This window comes from Lontra canadensis, unplaced genomic scaffold (genome assembly GCF_010015895.1).
Source record: "Lontra canadensis isolate GAN:19392208 unplaced genomic scaffold, GSC_riverotter_1.0 scaffold9, whole genome shotgun sequence".
Classification (NCBI taxonomy): Eukaryota; Metazoa; Chordata; class Mammalia; order Carnivora; family Mustelidae; genus Lontra; species Lontra canadensis.
In genome coordinates, this window is record NW_022631003.1 from 10,450,393 (window position 1) to 10,478,247 (window position 27,855).

Consider the following 27,855-nt stretch of genomic DNA (forward strand, 5'->3'; position numbering starts at 1 on the left):
TGAGCTCTTTAAGACGAGAAAACACTGCACTTCTTTGCAGGTAGGTCTTAGTGTGGCCTTGCCTTTACTGTGCCTGGGCTCTTGGGTTTATCTTTCCTCTAGTCTCATGACGATTCTGAGCCAATGGCAGGATCAGAGACCAGAGCACCTGCCATCTAGCTTTGGACTTGTTGCACTCCACTGTTTCTCTTTCTCTCGGTGATGCATTTTTTTGTTTCACTCACATGTATTTATTTGGCATAGTGTGCCCGGTCCATGGACATAATCACCATACATTAGGGAGGGTTACTGGTGCTGAGGACAATTAATAATCACACAATAGGACCTGTTGAGATAGGACATCTCAACAGGGTCCAGATGAAAAACCTGCATAATTTCCTAACATTCATTGTGGGAATTGGCAAACTAAAGGTCTTGGGCCAAATTCAAGCCAACATTTGCTCTTTTATACTCAAGAGCTAACAATGTTTTTTTCATTTTGAAATAATTAAAAATCAAAAGAAGAATCATATTCTGTGATATGTAAAAATTATATGAAATTCACATATCAGTGACCATAAGGTTTCCTTGGGACACAACCATACTCATTTACCTACATATTGTCTATGCCTACTTTGGAATACTCATGTCAGAATTGAGTAGCTTTGACAGTGCCTTGTAAATCCTAAGATATTCATTATCTGGCCTTTTATAGGAAAAGTTTGCAGAAGCCTTTTAGTCAGTCATCTGGCACCAACTAAGAGGGCAGCCTGGAAACCACTGTTAAGCCAACCCATGCTATTTTTCCCTTGCAGCCATTTATGTTCCCAGGAAACTTTGCCAGCTTGATTAATTGCATCAGTAGATATTAATACTGGACAATCAAGCTCATATTTGCCTGCATGGCTAAGCTGTCTAGGTTGCGTAGTAATGGTTGTGTGTTACCAGTGCCCTACATGGAAATAATTGGATAGAAGTAAGAGGAGCTGTAACTGCAAGTTAACATTATTCGTTTTATAATATAATTTTTCTGCCTTGTATACATTTCTGTAACTGAGTTTTAAGACCATATGGGAACAAAACAAAGCAAGACAAACAAACATAGCTTTTCTCTATTTGGAAAAATGTGAACAAATGAAGGCCCAGAGAAGTTAAACTAGCTTCCTAACACCACCTAGCTACCGAATGGTAAAACCAGGGCTAGAAACCATGTATCCCGACACCACCTTGCACTGTGCTGTTTCTTGTTAATGAAACGGCCATAGGTACAAAATTGTGAAGACTACCCTTACAGATGTCAGACTGGGGCTCTTCTTTTTACTCATTTTCCTGAGAAAGCAATGGAAGGATATTTAGCTAATTTGAATTAAGCCTAATCTATCCACTTTTTTTCATTAGCAGGTGATGAAATTAACAGGATCCTGGGGAAATTGTTTTCTAACTTTTTCACTTGAGAGGATGGGATTGTTGCTAGATGAAGCTTGGAATTAATACTCGAATCCATCTATGGCCCCAAGGATTCTCATGCCCCTTCAGTGGATCACAGATGCATACACTTAGGTTGTCTACAGACTTTTCCCCACCACAGACAAGACGTTCTTACAATATAGGATAGACTGAGGTAGAGATACACCTGTAATTTGGGGTGCCATGTACATGTACTCTGCTAGCAGCTGTTTGTTTGAGTTAGAATGAATGGCTTTTAACATTGGAGTTTTTGCACTGCTAGGTTTTTATAACAATAACCATACCTCCTGGAGGTGATGAGCTTCCCCTCTTCTGAATATGTTGCCAACAAAGAGGCATGTGTTTGCAAGGTTGCATCCTAGGCAACCCCAAAGGCACCATACTGCTTTAGAGAACAATGAAAAGCTTATATATGGAAATCTACAGGGGGAAAAAAAAAAGGAGGACTAGATGTGTGAAATTAAAGAGAATTAAAGAATTAATGCTATACATCCAAAATGTGTGTAAATTTAGTGTCAGCATTTCCTTTAATTGATTTCCAGGCTTAGTTTTGGCAGTTCTATTTCATTGATGGTGATTCTATGTGCATCATAGGGATGAACATCTGATTAGTTTATTAAAGCAGAGTAGATTTATGTTCATCTTAACAGCTAAAATGTTTTAATTTGTTCTTTGACTTTTGTCCATATGTCTTCATTTCTTGTGGAAAAAAGTTTGTTGAATTGTAACCAGTTTGAACATAGTGTAGTGAAGTCAGATTATTCAAATAATGGGAAACAGGGGTGCTCTTTAACCGTTTTGATTTGGGGAATATCTACTTATTGGCCCAATGATGTCATGATAGATAATGGGTGTTAGATTCATTACTATGTTTCATTTCCCGAAGCCAGCAGAGTAGGGTAAATGGATACTTTTTGCCTCTGCCCTGATTCTTGTCCCAGGGTAACTGATTTATGCTGATAATAATGCAACTATTATGTTGATTAGTCATGCAAAACAAAATAAAACAAAACGAAAAGAAAGAATGACCAGGGCAAACCCTTATAAGAAGTCCTTTATCCCCTTTTATCCTCGGTTCCTTCCATCCATCATCCTCTCTCTCTTCCTTCCTTCCTTTTTCACTGTTAATAGTTTGTTTGTTCTCTCTATAAAGAGTGCTCTAATGTTGTTCATTTACTCTTACACTCACCTGGGAGAAACAACAATTAACTTTGAACATGGAGACAGGTGGCTGAGCAGACTTTTTGCAGATCTGGTTAATTAAGTCTAGACTGGAAACGGAACAAAAAGGAATACTCCGTAGTATTAATGTGAGAGGAGAGACCTGCACTGCAGCTGTTCTCACTAAGCTCATTGAAGATATTTTAAATGAAACAAACTGTTGGCTTTGATGAAATTGTAACACATGATGTAGCATGAAATGGGAGAAGAGCACAAGTCTCCAAAAGTCACACAAGTGATGAGATTTTTAAATTTGTGTGCTTCCCTTGGGTGTGACGGCCTCATATTTGGAATGTTTTGCATAATTACGAATGTGGAACTGTTTTGTATTTTGAAGTCTGTTGTGGGTTCAGATGGTATCTATGCACAACATCATTCTTTTTTATTTTCTAACAAGATAAACTTAGTTTCTAGAATTTTCCTTGTAGAAAGAAAAATGTCTGTTAATGTAGGCATAACTCTCTGAAGATGGCTCATATAGCATAGATATACATTCTCTGTTTTTTGATGCCCTTAACATATCTGGATTTGGCATCTACAGCAAGATAGCCTTACTTAGAAAATACAGTTTTGTACAATTTTAAGAGAAATAAATTATTCTTTTCTAACACCCAAGGGCAGGGGTTATTATTAAAATGGTCCTGTGCTACCAGTCCTCTGTCTGCTCCAACTGAAATAAACAGGGGCCCTTTCAACAGCCAAAGAATAAGATGTGAGGAAAGTCAAAACCATCATTAAACAGTCCAGGTAATGGAAATTTCTCACAATTTTTTTTTTTTTCTTTTAGGAGGGAGTGCCCAAGGACAGTTTTCACATTAATTCTACTTCAAAAATATCTCAAGGTCAGGATAATTTTCTGGGGCAAATTTTCCTTAGAAAACAGAGTATTGTTTCCCGATTCACCATGGGAAAAGATTGTCCTTTGAATCTTGCAAGACAGAGAAGCTCATGGTTAGCACGACTGCTTTTTCAGGAAAGAACTGAAGTTGTTCAGGGGAATGCTTTTGTCTTTTAAAAGGACCAGACACATCTGTTTGCAGAATCCACATGGGATTATTAAACCTTGTGTTGTACAACATAAGTCTTACAAGGGAATAACTGTTGTATGACCTTATATTGATATGTAATTAACATCAATGTTAATGGTCTGTTCTTATATTATAAAAACCAATAAGCTGGTTTAACCTATCAATTCCTGCATTTAAATCATATGGAAAATAGCATGCACTTTGTGTATCTCTTTTTAATGTTATGCATATAAGATTTCCTAAGTGGGTATGGTCAGATGGTCTCTTCCTTAAAAATAAAAATATTGGGGTGGGGTGTGAGGCAATGAGGTAAGTGGGTGATGGACATCGGGGAGGCCATGTGTTGTAATGGGCACTGGGTGTTACATAAGACTGATGAATCACAGACCTGTACCCCTGAAACAAATAATACATATGTTAATTAATTGAATTTAAGTTAAAATAAACTAAATTTAAAAATAAAATAAAAATACAAAATATATACATGTGACCATCAACTTTGGGCCATGTACAGAAGAACAACAGGCAGGAGGAACACAGCCCCTCCCGGCGTTATTCCCAGCTACAGTATTCAGAGCTTGGCTCAAAATCTTGTTCTGTTGGTGCACTTTCTCCCAAATTATCTGGCCCCCCAGTCTCAAGCATGTCACTTAGCCATTCTGAACCTCCGTTTTCTTTTCCATAAACAAGGATCACAATGTCTAACTCACAGTGTTATCGTCAGATTTGATAAAGTGACCTGTAAGTAGTTTCCGGCACACACACACAAATGTGTACACACAATAGACACATACACACACTCCTCTCCAAACCCTAAAGAATTCAGGGAAGATCTTTATCACAGGAGGGGTTGTTTACATGACTTCGTAGTGGATGCCAGTTGTAGTGAGGAGTTGGCGGCAAACGTGCTGCGGAGTGAAAAGAGGGCATCTATGCCACATCTTCCAGGGGACCATTTGCAGGTTTAAGCCCTTTCTTTTGCTCCTGGACCAAGAGTGGCAGTAGCCAGATGCTCTGGGAGCCAGAGTGGCAGGAGCACCTGATACCCTAGGACTCTGGAGGGAAAATAACTTGGGTTTGCATTCTGGACCTTGCAAGACAGGGAAGCTCATGGTTAGCACCACTACTTTTGCAGGAAAGAACTGAAGTTGTTCAGGGCAATGCCTTTGTCTTTTAAAAGGACCAGGCACTTCAAATTCCTTAAGGTGTAGCGAGTATCCTACTTCTCTTCTAAGGTAGCTCTTACAAAAAGAACAGGTTAATGAATGGAAACATAGACATGGGTGGGGAAAGCTCAGCACAGGGTCTGACATGTTGTACATTCTCTAGCAAGGTTAGTTATTTGTGTTTGAAATGCAAAGAGGAGTGGCTTCTAAGAAAGGACACGTTAATGTGAAAGAAGTGAAATTGAAGAGGATGGAGGCAATTGATTACATATTACAGATTGCTCCAGTCATTAGGGCTATGATTTGTCATTTGGAAGATGTGACCTTACAGGACATTGTTGGTGGCATCCCAGATCCATGCAGCACTAGAAATGCATAGAAAATGTAATGTGGTGAACCTGTTGTTGAACTGCAGTCCGTAAGTTAAGTGGAGAGTTTCTAAGGGCTGCGCTGATAGCTACCACAAGATACAGCTGTTGACTTCGTCTCCTTGAGAGATGCAAGTAGGAAGAAAAATCTTAATTATAAGAGAATACCAAAGCCCTCTTTGCTATGTTATCAGCATAGTCTCTCCTGAAGGGATATTCTCAGTCAGCAGATGCCTGTCAGTGAGGAAGAGATGTGTGTATGTGTGTGTGTGTGTGTGTGTGTGTGTGTGTGTGTACATGAGTACAAGCTGTTGCAGGACTTGAAAAATGAGAAAGAAAATCAACCCGGGATCAGGGAGGGCGTTGGCCCCATGAAATTTAAAAACTAAAGTAGTGGAGACTGATTTTGAAAATTAGGTAGAATATTGCAAATGTTTAGTAAGACTCACATGCCTTCATCCACTGGGTTTTGAGCAGTCGAAGTAGAACGTTGTGTGTTCCGTTCTCCTCGCTGCCAAGATCACTTCATTTTTATTTGTCTCTAAGTGCACTTTCCTCTCCTTTACTGGAGTTTCAGAAGAAGAGATGTCCCCTCTCCTGGGCAGAGGCTGTGCTCTCCCAGTCAGTTCTTTGCCCCTGCCAAGGCAGGACCCTGTTCTCTCATTGTTTCTTCTCACATCTGTGTTTCTTTGTTGTTGTTTTTTTTAATTTCTTTTCAGCGTAACAGTATTTATTATTATTATTTTTTAAGATTTTATTTATTTGACAGAGAGGGATCACAAGTAGGCAGAGAGGCAAGCAGAGAGAGAGGAGGAGGAAGCAGGCTCCCTGCAAAGCAGAGAGCCAGATGCGGGACTCGATTCCAGGACCCTGAGGTCATGACCTGAGCTGAAGGCAGAGGCTTAACGCACTGAGCCACCCAGGCGCCCCCCCCAGTATTCATTGTTTTTGCACCACACCCAGTTCTCCATGCAGTACATGCCCTCCCTAATACCCACCACCTGGTCACATCTGTGTTTTCAACCTCTCTTGATCTTCTAACCTGGTGTTGCCCCTGGTTCTACGTGCTCAAGCTTCTCATAGTTGGTTAAAACACAGAAAACTAGTGTCTTTCTTTGCCTACCTCTTTGTCTTTTACTTTTCCTTTCTCACTAAATTCATCCAAAAATCATCTGTGCTCACCTCTGCATTCTTACTATTCGCTTTTAAAAAATTTAGTTTCTACTTTTACCAAAATTTGATAAAAATTTCAGTTTAAATGGTCAGTATCCTTTCATTTTCTTTATCTTTATATTCCTCATAGACCTTAAAACATGCTACTTCTTGATTCTTCTGTTGTCGACAATACCCGTCAATCATTTCCGTTCTGTGGAAGATGAGGATTTCTCTCTTACTAACACCGTCCTTCCCATATACACTCCCAAGCACTCCCTTTCCTGTATAGTTATATTTTAATTTTGGTGTCACAGGACTATAACTGTTAAATGTCGTTCCTCGATGAATTACATGATAGTCTTTCCTTTGCCACACACCTTTTTTCTATTTCCTGAAGTTAACAATTTTTCTTTCCCTCGTTTGCTTATTCTTCTCTGTATTTATTTAACCCTTCCCCAGTTGTCTAAATCTCTTCTCATGTGTTCCAACCCAACAAGGAGTTTATCCGCTTTACCTTTTGCAGACTTCTCTCCTGGAGCTTTCTGACCTGCTCGGGTTTGGGCTGGCTGTGACCCACACCTGGTGCACAGCTGTCCTTCTGGAATCGCTCTTCATCAGCCGGGACTTCCTCTGCCTCGCCCGTGTGGTGGATTCCCTGTCTCCATACCCTCATTTTGGTAGATTACTCCCAGTAATTTCTGGGGAAGGGGTGCACGGTGGGTGGAAGAGTGTAAATATTTTGGGTCCCTGCATGTCTAAAAATGTGTGTAGGCTATCATCACATTTAATTGGTAGTATGGCTGTGTATAGAATTCGGAGTCAGAAACCACTTTCTTTCAGAATTTTGAAGCTAAGAAACCCAAAACCATGCTAATTCCTGATCTTTCGCACGTGGTTTAATCTTATTTATAATTTAATTAAAACTTTTTTTTTCTCTCTGGTTGTTTTCTAGGGATATAGATTTGTCCACAGTATTCTGCAGTTTTTCAGGGTGTGCCTGACATGGATATATTTGTACCTGGGGGATGTTTTTCTGTGCACTCTAGGGATGTTTTCAATGTAGGAAGTGTTCTTTTTTATTTTTAAGATTTTTTTTTTTTAAGATTTCATTTATTTATTTGAGAGAGTGAGCAAGAGTCGGGGGGAGAGCAGAGATAGGGAGAAGCATACTCCCCACAGAGCAGGAAATGTGATGGGGGCTCAATCCCAGGACCGTGAGGTCATGACCTGAGCTGAAGGCAGATGCTCAACCTACTGAGCCACCCAGTTGCCCTGTCAATGTAGGAAATGTTGATAATTTTCTTTCCTCCGTCATCTCTGTTCATTCTTTTTGAAACATCTGCTATTTGAATGTTGGGCTTCATTGATCAGTTCTCCAATTTTCTTTTCTCTCTTATCTATCTCTTTATCTTTTGCTCTACTTTCTGGAGATTTCCTGAGTGTCTTCTTACCTTTTTCCTATTTTGTTTCTGCAAACATTTTTATTTTTTCTTATTCTTCCATTGTTCCCTTTATTTGCAACATTCTGTTCGTATTTTGCAGGCAATCCACTTTCTGACTATATTAATGGTAGTTTTTTAAGGTTTTCACTTCCTTGCATCGTTGGTTATTTATTGTTCGTCTTGTTTTCGGTCTTTCATGTTAGCGGTTTTCTTTAGTTGTTTGGGGATTCTTGACTGTCTGCTCATGTTTACGGTAGCAGCACTAAAAAGCTGATGGGAAATTCTCAGAGAGGAGGGTACATTCTGACTGTGGACCATGTGAGTGGTGACGGAGATCAGGTTGGCTTGCTTCTTTAGAGAATCCTCCGTGTCTCTTCTTTTAGGCTGGCTAGAGTCTTTGGAGAGGATTCTTTTAGTCTGAGGATTCCTCATTATTTCTATCCCCACTGTGTTCTGTATAAACCTTTATTATAACCCCCTTGGCACTTTCGTTGACCTCATTTGTTTGCACATATATTTTAAGCTTTCCAAGGATAGTAACTACGTATGATTCACGCCTGGGTCTCCAGAGATTACCATTCCATCTGGCATACAGAAATATTTCAATATACATTTGTGGATGAATAGATATGGGAATAACAGTGGAAAGCATATGTGCCATTTGCACTGCAGAGAAAAAATTTTCCTACCGTGGAAAAACTTCAGTGCTTCAATGGAAAATTCTGCTTTGGTTAGAGCATTCCCTTCTGTGTTATTCAGTTCTGATTTTATGGAAGCTCTGGGTCTTTCATTGCCTTTGAGCTACTCTACAATTCTGGAAACTGTAGATAATTGGTAGTAATGAATAATAATTCTTGCTTTGGGCATGCAAATAAATTCAGCACGTAGAGATTCAATTGACTTCTCTCCCTTACTGTGGAAATAGCTAACTATGCCTCCATTTGCACAATCATTTCAATATTCTAGACCTACAGATTGTCTTTGGAGTCTTCTTTAAATCACTTATAACTTCTTATCAACTCCTTCACTAATGATGAATTAAAATCTTTAACATATATTCAATTTATATCTGTATGGGCATTATGACTTTCTTGCTTGCTTTCTTTCATTTTTTCTTTCTTTCAAGTCCTTTGATTGTGCCTCAAACCTGTCTAATGATGATCTTGGCTATTTTAAAATATTTTTTGAGATGGTCTGAATAAAACACATCCTAAGATGATCTGAAACCATCTTTCCTATGGGACATCAAAATTATCGTTGAAAATTAATAAAACACGTTAGTCATACAGGGTCGAGTTTGAAGCCTTTTGTCCAATGGGAGGCCTGACTTCAGGACCTCTGTGCTAAAACGTGTACAACTTTTCTGACAACTTCTCTCATCCCATGAGGCAGAGAACAAAGGCAATTTTTTTTAAGGATGTAGAGAATCATATGGGGCCCTTATGGGGCTCTGGGCATATGGAATCAGAGATGTGCGAATAGTCTTGAGGATTATAGAAAGGAAGATTTGGCAGAATAATAAAGAAAGGAAAATTACGTCTTGAACACCCTTTCAATCTTTATCAAATTGTAACTATTGCAAAGATTATTTAACCATAAAGGAGTCCACCTTAAGTGGATCCACTGACTTGGGAAATGCAACATATATGAAACACTATTAAAGGAAAGCAGGTTAATTTAGGACTGGCCATACAGAAAACTCTAATTTAAATTAACTGAAGAAAAGAATCAGAGTTAATGGCATACCTTATTTATGGCAAACTCTGACAAGAAATATAAGTTTACAGAGGTCAAGTGTTAAAGAGTAAAATCTTAACTTGGCTTGCTTTAATGAGAATATTCATTTGTAATCAGCACATTAATTGTATGCAAATGCATGTGGTTAAATCCGCCCAGAAACGACAGGTTTCCTTAATTAAACTAAGCGTTTTTGCCTCACATTTTGATTACATTATTTATTTGCTTCACAGAACAAATGCAAAATCCCTAATTATCAGCATATGAATTAGTGAGGTTTTGTGATAATACAGAAATCCAGATGAAGGACTAATCAAGGAAAGGAGAGGGAAAAGATGCTAAATTTCTCATTAGATTTTTCACTATGCTTTACAAATTTTTCGATATATCTGCTTCTGGATTAAAGATGTAACTACTGATGCATATTGTTTGAGAGTCTGCTAGAGTTTAAAAGACCCCTCAACAATCTGTAGGCTTTTATAGGTGGCTACCAGGCGTATACAATCAACAGCCATAGCAATAACAAGAATGATCACTTGCTGAGAATTTATGAAGGGCAATTGTGTGCCAAGAAGTTCGTGTATCAACTCTCACAAGAGCGTCCATCTTGTGAGTGAAGCAAAATACCTTTTCCTCTCTCTGATTAAGTATTTCACCCACACTCTTTGTATAGTTGGATCCTTATTTTTTGTATCAACTAACTCATTACCTCCCCAGAGGTTTCTTCATAGTAGGTTCTTACTGTCAGTAATGCTCTGACACCCATCCTTTTCCTTCATAGTACTCATCATCATTTTTAAGTACAAATTGATTTGCTAGTTTATTTGCTTTATGTTTATGCCCTGCTAGATTGTAAACTTTACCAGGGCTGAGACTATATTTGCTCTATTTACTATCATGTACCCGAAATCTAGTAATTTGTGGGCACTTAAAAAAATATTTGTTGACTAGACAAAGTAACAAAGTTCTCTGAGCTGGTAAGAAGCAGATTCTTACTTTTCAACTCAGGACTCTGTGAAGACAAAGCTCCTGCTTCTGCCAAGAACGTTTGGCTTCAACCTCCCTACTTTGGATAGCTCATCATCCCACCCCAGCCCCCGCCTTTTTTTTTTTTTTTTTTTTTTGATGGTTTACTTCACGGTCTCTGATGGAGACCTCTTGTCTTCCTTGCAAGCTGAGCTGCCTTGTATGTTACTGTTTCTGGAAAAAAAGTTGTGAACCTTTCATTCTTGAAAACATCGTGGTATTCTGATGTCAGTGGACACTGTTTTCAACCTACTGTCTGTTAGCTTAATTGGAACCTGCTCTCCTCGTGGGAGGCCTGGGTTGTGCAAGGTGACTTCATGATGAGCAATGTTAACATGAAAGCTTAGAGAATGTCAAATAGGAAAGTTGGAGATGGATTTTAGTTAAGAGATAAAAGGATTAAAAAGAGGGATGTTGACAAGTCAGAATGCAGTTTTTGGTTTTGCTTTGTTACTTTCACATTAGGTTAAAATATTATAGCAGGTTTAATAAAAGGAAGCACTGGGTTTTGTGCCAAAAAACTAGAAAGTCCAAAAAATATCTCTAATTATGGTGATGATGAGGAAAAGTTGGTGAATTTGGGAATAGTGTTTCATTGATCAAAGATGGTTGTTTTTAAAAATCATACCTTCTTATCTCCTTAGAAATCCCTCAGAAAAAAGAAAAATCAAAACATTTATTATTTTACTCACTCAGTATATGCTAGACACAGTTCATGATATGACAGATACATAGTTGAAGAAATAAAGACCTTGGTTACCTGCATGCTAGTAGGAGAAAAATAGAAATAGATAACTGAGTCTACTAGAGAATGTTTAAATTGAATTATGGGGAGAAAGTGCTCTAGGAGTTCAGGAGAAGGAAGAGATCTATTTTAAGAAAACCTCTCACATGAGAGGTATCATTTGAATTAAGAATTGAACAGATCTGATTCTATCTTTGAAGTTGTTGACATGGGGAGAAAACTTGAGATAAGAAGAATGGAAGAATAAAAGGTTAGAGCTGGTAAAAAACAGGAAAAAAGGCAAAAAGTCCAACTTGGTTGGCATAAATGGTACCAGTTGGGAAATCTTAGGAATATAAGATTGGAAGGGAAGAAAGGGAGATTGGTGTTGAAGGGCCTTGAATGCTCTGGTAAGGAGTTTATATGAAGTACTTATATTAAAGACATTTTTGTTAAGACATAAGGAGCTTTTTAAAACTGAATTCTTATTCTGACTGTCCATCATGAGAGATGAAAGATTATTTTGGGAGAAATTTCTTCATGGGTCTCACATTTCTGTGCAACTTCTGAACAAAGACATTAAGACATTAAAACTTTTGTTTCAAATATGTTTTCAAGAATGTCCTTGGAAGATAGAGGCAAAGGGAAGATTTTAAGGGAGATTGAAATTTAAGAGGTTGGAGTTTCTTAAACTCAGAGTTCCTCAGTGTGATACAAGCTTACTATGTACTCAGCATCATCTGGGCTTCTGGGCATTTCCACAATGGGACATAGGGAACCAAAAAACCTAATATAAATAAGAAGCTCATAGAACTTGCTGTGCTATGAGTTATAAAGTCTCTGGCTTGGGAGTCTCATGTCTTTTGATAGCAAACATTAAACTGTAGCAACTTAACTTGTTAGTTTGAAAGTGGGATAATCTCTCATAGCCTTCCAAGTTCTTAATAGACTTAAGTCTTGAAGTTCCAGCAGAGAGTAATAACAATTCAAATAAGGCACAATAAGGTACTGGTAGTGGACATAAGTCTTGAGTTTTCCAGAGATAGAATTAACAAAATATGTCTGTAAATTGAGAAAATAATTCATCAAGAATAATGGTTTTTGAGCCTCAGTTTCCCATGGGACAATGCTTATCTCATTAAAAACAAAAAGGATTAAGAGAATGAAAAAGCACACCACAAAATGGGAGAAAATACTTGGGAAACATCTATCTGATAAAAGACTGATCTCTGGAAACTTAGCAATAGGGAAAATAATCCAATTAAAAACTGGGCAAAAGATCTGAAAACATCTCACAAAAGAAGATATATAGATGGTAAATAAACATATGAAAAATACTCAGATCATATATTCATTAGGGACTTGCATCTTAAGCCAAGAATAAGATATGGCTATACACCTGTTAAAATGACCCAAATTCAGAACACCAGCACTTCCTGATAAGGATGTGGAGAATCATGAACTCTAATTCATTGCTAGTGGGAATATAAAACCATGCAGCCACTTCAGAAGACAGTTGGGCAGTTTTTTGCAAAACTAGCCACAAACCATACAGTCACTGAATAACCAAAGCCATCTTGAGGAAGAAGAACAAACTGGAGGTATCACAATCCCACATTTTAAGATATACGACAAAGCCATAGTAATCAAAACAGTATGGCACTGATTAAAAAATAGACACCAAAATGAGTGACACAGAACAGAGAACCTAGAAATAAGCCCACACGTGTGTGGTCAATTAATTTACAACAAAGGAGGCAAGAATATACAGTGGGGAGAAGAGAGCTTCTTCAATAAATGGTATTGAGAAAACTGGACAACTGCATGCAAAAGAATGAGATTGGATCACTCTCTTACACCATACACAAAAACAGACTCAAAGTGGATTACACACCAAACTCTGAGACCTGAAAGCATAAAAATCCTTAAAGAAGATATAAGCAGTAATCTCTTGGATATCAACCTTAACATTTTCCTGGACAATCTCCTCAGACAAGAGAAACAAAAGCAAAAATAAACTATTGTGACTATATTAAAATAAAATTTTTTTGCACAGAGAAGGAATCATCAGCAAAATGAAAAGGCAACCTACTGAAGAAGAGAGGATATTTGCAAATGATATATCCAATAAGGAGTTATTACCCAAAATATATGAAGAACTTACAAAACTCAACACTAAAAAACAATCTCGTTAAAAAATGGGCAGAGGACCTAAGTAGACATTTTTCCAGAGAAGACATACAGATGGCCAACAGACACATGAAAAGATGCTCAGTATTACTAATCATCAGAGAAATGCAAATCAAAGCTACAATGAGATATCACCTTATCCAAGACAAATAGCAAGTATTGGCCAGGACGTGGAGAAAAGGGAACACTTGTGCTCTGTTAGTGGGGATATAAATCCATGCAACCACTGTGGAAAATAGTATGGAAGTTCCTCAAAAAATTAAAAATGGAAATACTACATGATCCAGTAATTCCATTACTGGGTGTTTATGCAAAAAAAATGATAACACTAATTGGAGAAGATATATGCATCCCTATGTTTGTTGCAGCATTATTTACAAAATATAATAGCCAAGCTATGGAAGCAACCTAAGTGTTCATCGGTAGATGAATGGATCATGATAATATGATACACATATACACACACACAATGTGATGCACACACTCAATGGAATATTACTCAGCCATAAAAAAGAATGAGATCTTGCCATTTGGAGTAGACAACATGGGTGGACTAGAGGGTATTATAATGAGTAAAATAAGTCAGGCAGAGGAAGATAAATACCATATGATTTCATTTATATGTGGAATCCAATACAAAACAAAATAAATAAAACTCAAAATATAATCACAAATACAGAGAACAAACAGGTGATTGCCAAAGAGGAAGGGGTTTGGGGAGGTAAGTGAACTAGGCAAAAGGGATTAAGAGGTACAAACTTCCAGTTATGAAATGTATAAATCACAGAATAAAAATTATGGCATATGGAATATAGTCAATAAGATTATATCAACATCATGTGGTGACAGATGGTGACCATACATCAGTGAGCATAGCATAATGTGTAAAATTGTTGAATCACTATGTTGTACACCTGAAACTTACATAACACTTTATGTCAACTATATTTCAATTTTAAAAAATGACAACAATAAAAAAGAAACTTCCACAGCCAACTCAAACTTTAGCAACCAACACCCAGATCATTCAGCAGCCATCAACATCAAGGCAAGACTCTCCACCAGCAAAAAGACTTGGACCTGCTGAAAGTTCAGATAATTGTTAACATCTTTGAGCAATAATTTTTAAATTATGGTACACATGTTTTTTTAAGACATAATACTATCGTACTTAATAGACTCCAGGATAATGTAAGTAGAACTTTTATCCACACTGGGAAACCAAAAAATTAATTTGATTTGAATTATTACAATATTACCTTTATTGCAGTGGTCTGGAACCAAACCCACCATATCTCCAAGGTATGCGTGTATATAAATTCTGGCTGTAAATTTGGGGGTTTCCGCATTCCCCCATCAGTTTTGATAATTTGCTAGAATGAGTCACAAAACTTGGGAAAGTGCTTTACTATTATTAATTATTATTATTATTATTATTATTGGCTTATTATAAAAGATACACATGAGGAACGGCCAAATGGAGGACACACAGGAGAAGGTACATTGGAGGGGTGGGGGTAGTTTGCCATGCAGAGCTTCCATGACCTCTCTTGGTGTGCCACCCTCCTAGCATGTCAGTGTGTTTACCAACTTGGAAGCTCTCTGAGCACCATTGCTTAGGGATTATTTTGGAGTTTTCATTACTTTCATTACGGAGTTTTCAAGATTGATTAAGTCACCGGCCACTGGTAATTAACTTAATCTTCAGCCCCTCTCTCCTCCTTAGAAGCCAAGGGGGTTGAAAGTCGCAGTTAGGCCTTGGTCTTTGTGGGAATCAGCCACTTCTCAGAAGTTGTTTTAGGGACCCCTAGCTACTAATCACCTCATTAGCATACAAATGACATTATTATTCCTCCTGAGATTCCAAGGGTTTTAGGAGCTTGTACGTCAGGAACCCACCCAGAAGGGACAAAATATGATTCCAAGTATGTGACACCCTGGAGAAGGCAAAGCTATAGAGATAGTAAAAACAAACAGTGGTTGCCAGGAGTTGGAGCGGAGCGAGAGAGGAATGAGTTGGTGAAGTACAGGGAATTTTTAGTGCAATGAAACTGTTCTGTACGGTGCTGTCATGGTGGGTGCATGTCATCATACATTTGTTAATATCCATAGAATGTACAACACCAAGAATGGACCCTAATGTGAACTATGGACTTTAGTTATGAATAATGCATTAATATTGGCCCATCAATTGTAACAAGTGCACCCTACTAATGCAAGATGCTGATAAGGAAGAAGCTATGTGGGGGCAGGGGAAGGAGTGTAGAGGAACTCTACTTTCTGCTCCATTTCTGTAAGCCTACAACTCCTCTAAAAAAAAAGTATATTAATTTTAAAAAGTAATAAAGATGAAGATGATTGGGAAAATAGATTAGTTTAACTTGATGATTTTGAGTTTGAGGTTCTGAGATACATGAAGATATCAGTATGGTACATAAAACAATTAAGCAGTTGGGGGGAAAGTGACTCACCAAGGAAGGCCAACAAAATATTGGGTAAGACAGCAAGAAAATTGGTAACAGTAATTTATCCTGGTGGTGAGAATAGAGGGACCACCACATTCAGAAAACAGCTTGTATCTGGCTGAAACCCCTCTTGAAAGACCAAAGATCTAGGGCTCAAGCCCCCAGCATCCTGGAGAGGATTGAGCCCTCTCTCTGTGGTCATCATTAGCTTCCAGCTTCCATAGAATCCACTTTATTTTTCTTCTGGAGAGTAATCTAACATGTACCAAATTGGTCTTTATTCTCTGAGAAGAGCACTGAATTCAAAATATGGAGCAAAGTAGCTCATAGAACATTGTAGATGCTCATAGAACATTGTTCTTTTATACATATCTGCCTGTTTGCATCATATCCTGATGTAATTATGCTCCCTTTCCCTACCCTGAAAAATTTCCTAAAAATCTGATTGGTCCCTGATCCCTGAGTTCCCCTTATGTACTGGGGCTCTGTCCATAACCACCTGGCAATTATACCTTTCAGGTTCCCCTCTGATATGAACCAAAGCAGATCTTAAACACCATCGCCAGCCTGTCTGCTGAGATCTGTTCAGTTATCTGTCTCCTTGGCTTTGAATTGAAACTCAAATTAAAAAAATTTTTTTTTTTTTAATTTATGAGAGAGAGAGAGAAAGAGAGAAAGCGAGAGTGAGCAGGGAGAGGAGTAGAGGGAGAAGGACAAGCAGACTCTGTGCTGAGCATGGACCCTGACATGGGGTTCCATCTGAGAACCCTGAGACCATGATCTGAGCTGAAACTGAGTCAGACACTTAACCAACTAAGCCATCCAGGTGCCCGGAAACTTAAATTTAAATTAAAAAATTTAATTTTCTGGATAGCTAATACATTTGTATAGTTCAAAAATCAAAAGAAAATAAAAAGATATATCATGAGAAGTGCTCTGCATTTATGATTTCCTACAGACTTTTATAGAATCAATGAAGAGTTTAATTCTACATGATACAATATTATAATTTTAATGGTATATATGGTAAGAAACCCTCCAATTTAATTTACATGGGAACATATTTTCACATCCCTCTGAAATTCCCAGTGATCAGTGGAACTATATGAGCCTATGTTACTCAGGCTTCCATATTTTGAGTGCTTCCCTTGAAACTTGAAGTAATTGTCTAAATGGAATGATTTTGCTTGTTCATATTTCTCATTCCTTCTTCAACCCTTTCTATTTGAACTCTGTCTTTACTATGTGACTGAGACTGGTCTTTTCTCAAAGACAGCAGTAATTAATATCCATGCTGCCTGAACCAGTGGTGAGGGAAGTTCTCATCTTTCCAGACCTCTCAGCAGCGCTTGGCATCTGTGCCATTTCTCCTTTAGGTAATTATTTTTTCTTGCTCTCCCCACAAAAGTTCATCTCCCTTCTACAATATATCTTGAATCCAGTTCTTCTCTTCCTCTACACTGCTATCACCCTTGACTAGCCACCATCATCTTCTACCTGGATCACTGCATTGTGTCACTTTAAATAAGAAATTAATCTTGCAGTTTTGGAGGTTAGGAGTCTGAGATCAAGGCTCCAACAGTGTTCATTTCTTCTGAGGTCCCTCTTCTTGGCTTGTAGGAGGCTGTCCTATCTTTGTGTCTTCACACGGTCTTTTCTCCCTGTGTGTCTGTGTCCTAATTTCCTCTTATTATAAGGACATTAATCATATCGGATGAAGACCCACCTTAATGACTTCATTTTACCTTCATTGCCCCTTTGAAAACTTTATGTCCAAACATAGCTACATCCTATTTATTTATTTATTGTCTTACTGTGATAAAAAACATTATTACTGAAGATAGGCACAATATTGTAAAACAGATCTCTAATGCTTAATTATCTTACTTCACTGAAACTTTACCTTTGTTGACAAATAATTCCCCATTTCCCCCTACCCCCAGCCCCTGGTAATCACCATTCTTGTTTCTAATTTATGAATTTGACCATTTTATTTTATTTTTTTAAAAGATTTACTTATTTATTTGAGAGAGAAAGCGTAAAATGGGAGAGAAGCAGGGGGAGAGGGAGAGAATCCCAAGCAGACTGCCCTCCACTGCTGAACACAAAGCTGGCATGGTGGATCCCATGACCCTGAGGTCATGACCTGAACTGAAATCAAGAGTCAGATGCTTAACTGACTGAGCCCCGCAGGCATCCTGAATTTGACTATTTTAGATACCTCCTCTAAGTGGAATCATGCAGTACTTGCTTTTTTTTTTCCATGTCTGGCTTATTTCATTTAGCATAATGTCTTCAAGTCCATCCATGTTGACACATTGTGCACAATTTCCTTTTTTTTAAGCTGAATAATATTTCATTTTATGTTTATATCACATTTTCTTTATATATTCATTTGCTGATCAAATTTTAGGCATTTCTTCATCTTAGTTAATGTGGATAGTGCTTAGGGGCGCCTGGGTGGCTCAGTGGGTTGAGCCTCTGCCTTTGGCTCAGGTCATGGTCTCAGGGTCCTGGGATCAAGCCCTGCATTGGGCTTTCTGCTCAGCGGGGAGCCTACTTCCCCCTCTTTCTCTGCCTGCCTCTCTGCCTACTTGCGGTCTCTCTCTCTTTGTCAAATAAATAAATAAAATCTTTAAAAAAACTTTTTTTTAAATGTGGATAGTGCTTCAGTGAATATGCGAGGACAGATACCTCAGTGAAAACTCAATTTCAGTGCATTTGGTTATATGCCCAGAAGTGGGATGGTTGGATCATGTAGTAGCTCTATTTTTATTTTTTTGAAGAACCCCCCACACTGTTTTCCATAGTGGCTGCTCCATTTTTGCATTCCCACCAACAGTGTGTAACTGTTCTAGTTTTTCCACATCCTACCGAAACTTGTTTGTGGGATTTTTATTTTGATAATAACTGTCCTGACTGGTATAATCTCACTGTGGTTTTGATTTACATTTCCCTTGTGATTAGTGACCCTGTGCAGTTCTTCATATACCTGTTGGCCATTTGTATATCTTCTTTGGAAAAATGTCTACTCAGGTCCTTACCACATTTCTAAATTGGGTCTAAGCTCCAACACTGGCAGGATCAGAGTCCATCAGCTGGGGAAGCCCCTCTAAAAAGTTGGAGCCCTGGATAGGCAAACCAACCCTTCCTTTACCCTGGGAGAAGCTGGGAGCCAGGAGGTCTCTTTCTGATCATGTGGCACCGAACCAGGGGAAGTGACGACAGGAAGAGATGTCCCGAATTTCCTTACTGGCTTCAATACATCTGTTTTTGTGATTGGCAAGCATTCAAGAGCCTTTCACTTAGTTTCTAGATTTCCCATAAAGGACATTTATTTGATTATGAATTGTTTAGCTGGTCTGTTTGTGGGCAGAAGGATGGTCCAGGGCTTTCTACTCCAACATCTTGCTGATGTCACTAATATAATCACATTCTAAGATATTGGGGATGAAGACTTTAACATGAATTTTGGGGGGGCATCATTCAGCCTGTAACACCTTACACTTCCATTAACACTTAAATATATCCGTTCTCTTTTCTCTGTCTCACAGCTCTCTACAAGATCTGACAAAAAGAGCTTCCTCTGATCTCATCTCTAACCATGCTCCCCATAACTCTCTGTGCTACATACACACCAGCCTTTTTTCTCTAGCATGCCAAGTCTGTGCTCCCCTTAGGGTCTTTGCCCTGTCTATTGCCTTTGTCTGGAATTCTTCTTAGAATGGCTTGTGCCTTTTTCTCATTCAGGACTCTGTTTACAGTGTATTCATTTTTAATGATAAAGATATCACTCAAGAGCTTACTTTGCATGAGGCATCCTGCTAAACACATCTATGTCCCAACAGGCATAGTAGTTGAAAACATAGCGTTTGGAGCTGGATTGTCTGGGTCCACATCCAGGCTTTATTACAAACTATGGGAATTCGGGAAAGTTATTTAACTTACCTGTGCTTCAGTTATTTTCCCCTCAAGAGACCATTTATTTTTATTCCAAATGATCTCAAACCTACAGAAAAGTTTTAAGAATGATAGAAAGAATTCCCTCATCACCTTGCCGAGAGACCCCATTTAGGTTGATAGATTTCGCCAGTATCATCTTTTATACAGCAACAGATCCAATGCAGGATCCTATTTCCCCAAGTTACCATGTCTTTCTCCAGCCTCTTTGAATACGGAATAATTCTTCAGTCTTTCCTAACTTTCATTGTCTTAGCATTTAAATGACTTAGGCCAGTTATTTTGTAGGATAGCCTTGTTTTGGGCTTGTTTGGTACTTGTTTGGGATTTGACCCAGGTCAGGACTCAGTTTGAATGTCAAGTCCTCAGGGTTCCATCTAAGGGAAGGTAATTGCCTCAGTTACTTTGTAACAAGGTTCCTGCCATCTTTCTCCTCTGGGTGTTTTCTTGCATGCTTATGTGTGTATTTGTGTGTGTGTTGTCTCACGTGGGTGGAGTATAAAGTTCATAAGAGCGTGTGGACTGGTTTCCTTTTGCAATGCTGTATCCTCGCACATGCGCTTATATTAATTGCCAGCCCCTGTGCTAGTCAGTAAGAATATAACAGGGAACACGAACAGGTCTTCTTTGTAATTACAAAAAATAAATTAGAAAGTGAGTGAGATAACTTGCTATTTACACATTTGTTCAAGAAATATTTATTGAACACCTACTATATTCTGAGCCCAAGGGCTGTGGCAGTGAACAACACAGAAAATGCTCCCATCACCTGAAATTTACATTCCAGAAAGGAAAAAGACAACAATACACATAAATAAATATGTAATACAATGAGTGGAGATGATGAAGCATCCAGCTCTTGTAGATGAAGAGGATTCCAGAAGAAGAAGAGGAAATGGGAAGGCCCTGAGTTGGGGATACACTTGGCAAGTTCAAGGATCTACAAGGAGACCACTGTGGCTGGAGCAGCACGAGTGAGGGAGACAGAAGGAGGAAATGAGGTCAGTGAGGCAGTCAAGGACCCATCTTGTGTGGCTTTGGGTTTCATTCTAATTGTGATGGGAATCCATTAGAGGGTTCAAAGCATGGGAGTGACATAATCTTTTACTGCACAGAGAATTGCTTTATGAACTATTTCCTTCATAAAAAGCTCCTGAGGGGATTGGCTGAGAATCTGTGATTCTCGAGAAACTTGAAATTTCTGGCTGATACTTCTTATACATCAGGCCCTGAACTGGTAGCTAGAAATCCTGGAATGTGTTCCCAGATTTGCACATTCCTTTTTGAGGGGCTTTGGCTCGGCCGGTCTTTCTGGCTTTATGGTACTCTTCACACTCAAGGATTCAAGAAAGCATGAAGAGTGAAGAGGAAAGAAAGCAGAGCACTTACGGGAATTCTCTGGCTATCTGAAGCCTCAACTATGAATATGGTATAAATAAATTAGTAAGCAGAGAGAGTCTGGGTCCATTTCACACACACAAAAAAAGTCAGTGTGTTCTCCTTTAGAATATTTTCTTAAGGTTTAATGATTAGTGTAGGCTAAATTAGAGGTCAACATGATTCTGCATAAAGTAAAAAACTTGACCCCAAGAGTAGCTTATTTAAATTTTTTTTTTTTTAACTTCCTCATGCAATTGGCTTATGGACAGACTATTTTCTGAATCAGTCAGTGTGTTAATAGTAAAATAATTACTGGGAAAGTTTAGGGAAGGATGCTTTAATACCTGAGTATAAATGAAGAAAGTAATAGAAGAGAATTCTAGGAGAAATGGTGTATTCCATTTGTGGTAAGATTGCATTTAGATATTAGATTCTTAAATATATGTTCTTTTATTTGCCATGGATTGAAATTGGGGTGATCCGTTTATACGGGATGATAGTGAAGAGAATGCAGCCAGACCCTCTTGTTTTGGGAACAATGGGGTAGGTGGTCACCCATGGGTTTTCTGGTTCTCTCAGTTCTTTTGCCTTCTTGCAGTAAGGGAAAATCAAGTCTTTCAAGTGCTCAGGGAAAATCTAAGTAGGACTCTCTGTGGTTTAAAAAAAAAAAAAATTCAAGACAGAGTCTGAGTTGTTTTCTACCTGAGCTTAATTTGGGATCCATTTTGTTGCTTTTTATAAAGGTGTGAAATGGAAGTTTGGGATTTCCTTGTAAATGACCTTCTACAGTGACTTTCTGTTCTTTTCTTTTCTCCTGGGAACCAGAATAGCCATGCCATACATTCCCACTGTGTGAGGTTGAATAAACCTTTCTAATTTAGAATCAGTCACTTGTGAGAGCCTAATTAGCATTATGAGTAAAACGTCTGTGTTTATTTCTGACCAGTCATGGGATAAGCCTGTGTTAAATTCAGTGTAACATTTTGTTGCCTCCTTCAGTTTGAGAAGCTGGTGTCTGATAGAAGCATTAAACATCCCCACCCTCTTATTTTTTCTTTTTCTTTTTTTTAACTCTGTGTTGGTGGCCTCTACTCATTTCCTTGCCTCTTAATCACTGTTACCTCAGAGCCTAATCATGCCTGGCAGCGAATGTGTACCTTGTGAACCGACCAAACAAAGGACTGATTCAGAGAGAACTCAGGGAGAAGCAGGTTGGCATTTACACTTTAAACTTAAAAAGCAAACAGCCAGGCAAATATGCAGCACAGAAACAGAGTATCCAATGATCCTGGGCTGGGGATTACAAAGCTCTGTTTTGTATTCTTCATTCTCCTGTTGAATATTCTAGTCTTCACGTGGGCACACGTCCCGATTCGGAGAGAAGGAAAATAAGATTGATCTCTGAGACATCAACTAGGAAAATCTATAGGCATGGACCAAGAGAGCAGTCATTTTTAAGTGAGGAATTTTAGAAATCTCTAAAATGCAAGTCAAATGCCATCTTGGAAGCAGGACAGAATGGTAATTACGGTCAGTAAGTGGATACCCAATGTTCACATCCCCTTGCCTGGGGATAGACTGTGATCACAGAGAAAGCACAGACTGAAGAGGGTACAGAGAGGGCCACCCTGGGGGAAAGAAATCCGTGGTTTGTCACAGCAATATCCACGGAGAGGCTGCTGCCTTCACTGAGTGTCATTTGGTGGGCTGGGCTGTTGGATCCGTGATATGGTTCTAGACTCAAGGGACTATCATATCTCAGCCATGCATCCACCTACTCCTTTACTGAATTTACCCTTGAGGAAGTTATCTCTGTGTGCTCTGGATTCTGCTGCTTACTTACAGGGAGAGGATTGTCTGATCAGCTACTCTCTGATGCTGGATGGCTTCATGGGTGTGTGTCTCATGATAATCTACAAAATTGACATTCTGGCTCCTGTGATATCATCTAAAGTGAATCTGTCCTAAGAAGGAGATCATTTCAGGAAAGGCTGGCAAAGCTGAGGTTCAGGGGTTGCCCAACCTAGAGCCTGACCCTGGCCCACACCCAGCAGCTCTGGCTTCTTTCTCATCTTGCCGCAAGCATGAAAGAAGTATAAACACTGCAGTGAGATCTAATAAGAACTCATAGGCATCTCTAATCCATCATAGTCAAAAAGTGCATTTTTTAATCACTGTACCATTTTGTCTCAGTCTTTGCTAATAAACACTTGAAAATATATTTTGGTGGGGCATCTGGGTAGCTCATTTGGTTAAACATCTCGCTCTTGATTTTGGCTCAGGTCATGATCTCGGGGTCCTGGGATTGAGCTCTGTGTCAGGTTCCGTGGTCAGTGAGGAGTCTGCTTAAGGTTTCTCTCTCCCTCTGGTTCTCCCCCTGCTCATGTTCTCTCTCTCTCTCTCTCAAATAAATAAATCTTTCTAAAAAATTGATTTTGGTGATCTAAAGTCTGTTTTCTGATGCATATTTTCATATTTTTCCTTTGTAACCTATATGGTTAGTGACTTTATGTCTAGGTACAAATCATGACTATTTTAGAGGAAAACTATCTGTAAAAGAGGACGAATATTGGATATCCATTGTTCATGAGCACTCTCTTGCTACTTCACGAAGACAAGTCCAAGTCACACTTTTTTTTTTGAGCTGGAATTAATACTACAAATAGATATTATTGTTTCAAAATGTCCTACAAAGGAAGGAGACAGATCATTCTCATACCAGATGCTTGCCATCCCCAGTGGGAATATGCAAGAGGTTTTTATGAGCTAGGCTCCATAAGCACACAGGATAGGAAGCATAGAGCATTATGTTCAAATGAAAGTGGAAGAAAAATGTTAGTCTTGGGAATGCTGAAATTGGACTAGAGGACAAGAGCCAAGGCTCTACTCCTGTAAATAGAATCATAAAAACCAGTAAATGAGCAACCCTTCATTTTCTGAAAGTAAGAAAAAAGGTTTTTCAAAATGAGAAATGCTAAAGTACCAAAACTTTCTCTTCACTCTAATTGTTTATAATGTATGACCTCATATCTTCATGCACTTACACACCCACACCTAAGTAGTCATAAGGCAGAGAAACTTCAACATCATTTCTCTTACTACTGCTATCAGCTTTTGAGGAAATGAATATCCACGATCCATTAAAAAACCCGTAGAGTATACAATGACAGTTATAATGGGAGACTATATACAATAAAATAGAATATAGTCTTTTCTCTAAAACATGTGACTTGAGGGGCACCTGGGTGGCTCAGTGGGTTTAGTATTTCACTTTGGCTCAGGTCACAGGTCATGATCCCAGGGTCCTGGGATTGAGCCCTGCTTCGGGCTCCCTGCTCACTGGAGAGTTCTGCTTCTTCCTCTCTGCCTCTCCCACCCCTCACCCCTCTTCAGATGTTCTCTCACATGTGGTCTGCTCTGTCTCAAATAAATAAAATCTTTAAAATAAAATAAAATAAAATAAAATAAAATAAAATAAAATAAAATACATGACTTGATTTTTCAATACCTATTCCAAAGACAAATATACTGGGTAATTAGATTTTGGAAACAAAAATACAAAGAGGAAGTCATCTTCCTTTCTGGAGTACAAACTTCAGGAGATCAGGAGCATTTTCTGTTTGTTCACTGCCATATCCCCAGGACTCAGAATATAGTAGGTGTTCAATAAATGTTTGTTGAATGAATGACTAAATGGCAAGTTATCTGGATATGCTAATTTATCTTTAAATAATAATAAAGAGCATCTGTTTATATTCACGTTGTAGTGGAACGATAACTTCCTCTTTATATTTTCGTTTCCAAAATCTAGTTACCTGAAATATCTGTATATATATTTTATATAATTTCCCATGAGGGCTGGGGTTTTTAATCTTGTTTTGTAAACTGCTGTTATCTCACAAATGTATTTAATACATTTGTGAAGATATGAAGTATCTTGTGGAGGGAAACATGATATCATGGTGAAAAATGAACCTCCTTTTTATGTTTGCTTGCTGGTTCAAGTCCCAAATGTATGCCTTTTTGTTTGATGACCAAGAGAAAATTTTGTATTTCATGTAGGGTACCTGATGGCTTTATTTAGGCCCTTTACTCGGAACACAAGGAATTTCTCTCTGTCTTCTCCATGCCAGGGTCCCCATACTGCTATCAACACCTAGTTTACTATTACCGCCTTATGGAGAATTTTCATGATTAACTGGATCTGAATGAATTACTACGAGTGATAATACTTGGCACAATGGGAGCATCAGAAAACCTTTGTCTAATTTATTAGACTTTTCTTTAGCTCTTTTCTTCAGTGTCATTTCCTGTGATATCCTACCCTCCATCACCTCTCGTTCCTGGCCTGGCATTTCCCTGGGTCTGATATATCACTGACACTCCCCAGCCCCTCCCTCCCTCTGCCCTCCCACTGTTAAATATCTGCATAGAACAACTTCTTAAGATCTAAGGTGGTACCTGACTCATCTTATAATCATATTACATAACATAAGACATAGTCGGTGCAAGTGGACAGAATACTGTCTGTCCATGATATCTGTCTGTCATGATATCTGATCATCACGAGACCTCCAGTCTAGAGCTAAAGAGCTCCGCCCTTAGCCAGTTTTGTGGAGTTGGGCTACTGAATCTCCTTGGGGTTCACTTTTTTTTATGTGTAAAATGTGGATATTCGTCTAGATCAGCATTTCTATAAGTAAGTGCTGTAACACTGGTTCAAAGATATGCCTTTCAAAAATACTTTCTGGGGTCCCATTCATGTGGGAATTGCTATGTATTTTGTCACCTGCTAGAATATCAGCAATTTAGGATTTTTTTTTTTTAAGATTTTATTTATTTATTTGACAGAAATCACAAGTAGGCAGAGAGGCAGGCTCAGAGAGAGGGAGAGGCAGCCTCCCTGCCGAGCAGAAAGCCCGATGCGGGGCTTGATCCCAGGACCCTGGGATCATGACCTGAGCTGAAGGCAGAGGCTTTAACCCACTGAGCCACCCAGGTGCCCCGCAATTTAGGATTCTGACAAGTTCTGAAATAAACTATGTTTCCTTACTTGACAATTGATCTTTTGAGAAGGGCGAAGGGTAACATGTTGGTAGTTCCCAGAATTTGGTGACACAACACAGAGTCATAAAATCCCAAGAAATATTCTGGTCCTGTGAATCAATTTCATGGATATGGATACTGGTTACCCGATAGATAGAGAGGAATGGGAGAAAGTTCTGGGAGGTGGGCAGAGGTATGCCTACCTATCCTGTGCTATTAGAGCCATTCTAAGAAGTCTGGAACATATCCTGTAGGTGACAGGAAGCCATCCTTTGATTGGCTTTTAATCAGGGGAATTACATAATCAATAAGTATTTATGAAGAGATTTACAGAATGAAAAAGAAAATTCTGGAGTGCTAAGGCAGATGGAGGGGGAAGAGACTGGCAGGGAAACTAAGGTTCTTATGGAATGAGAGAGGGGAACAGGTTTAATAATGACAGTAGCGAAAGGGGAGATGGAGGAACCAGATTTGAAGGAGATTTAGGAGCTCAGCAGACTGTGGGAAATGATTGGATACCAGGCAATAAAGAAAGAGGAATACAAAGGGACTCCACAGTATTAACTTTGGTAAATGTTATGTGATTACAAAATTTACTGGGATAGGAATTCAGAGGAATGAACTGTCTCCTTTAGATTTTGAACTGGACATCGGAATCTTCTACAAAAAGGAATTTTTCTACAAAATGCATCCATTGATTTTTGTGTTTCAGAGTTCATTAGTGATTTAATTAAGATTATATTCTTTTAAAAATGTATTCTAAACTGAAATTTGGTAAGTACTCAATACATTCTTGTCCACAAAACAGCATTTTTATCTATAGGTTTGTTTGTTTTTTATTTTTACCTCTAGCTGATCATCATTTCTAGGACTTCAAATCCATTTTGGTTTTTCACTCAATCAAAACCAGTTTCTTCTTTCAGCTTCTGATAATCCTATCCACATTAATACCTCAGTAGAAGTTTGTGAAATTATTTCCATTTTCTAGATGAAACAGCATAGAACTCCAACAATTCTCATGATTATTTAAATATTAAGCCATTATTTTTTAACTAATCCTGAACTTGGCCTTCACACTAAATATTATTCATGCCAATACAATAAAAATACATTGTGTTCATACTCAGGGTGTGGGATTGTTTCAAGAGCACCTTTATATGTCAGTAAAAAGTAGAAAAAGATTCTTTTAACTGACCCAGTTTCTTACAGGTCCATGCTAGCTTATTATATAGAACTTAACGAAGATTTTAAAGAATTATCTCCGCCGCCTGCCCCCCGCCAGAACATTTTGAAGTATAGGGTTCTTTTCTTTAGGGAGACAAGAACTCCCTTTTAGAGGCAGGATGTGGAAACTAGCATGACCCAAATTGTTTATACAAAAGCAGTCCACACCTCCCTGATTAGGTCAGAGAATTTTGCCTTTTACCTGCCACAGCTGCCTTCTATTAGCACTAGAAACAAATTGTACAATCTATGGTCACTGAACTGTGACCACCTTCTC

The 27,855-nt window shown here is 38.5% G+C and overlaps 1 protein-coding gene across 1 annotated transcript in view; it reads left to right on the forward strand.

Annotated features, from left to right (window-relative positions):
• The first annotated feature begins 3,491 nt into the window (after nucleotides 1-3,491).
• Nucleotides 3,492-27,855, forward strand: part of TSPAN8 (tetraspanin 8) — a 56,305-nt gene continuing 31,941 nt past the window's right edge. Inside the window, exon 1 of the mRNA XM_032854798.1 lies at nucleotides 3,492-3,509. The gene's annotated coding sequence lies outside the window, so the exon portion shown is untranslated. The remainder of the gene's footprint in view (nucleotides 3,510-27,855) is intronic.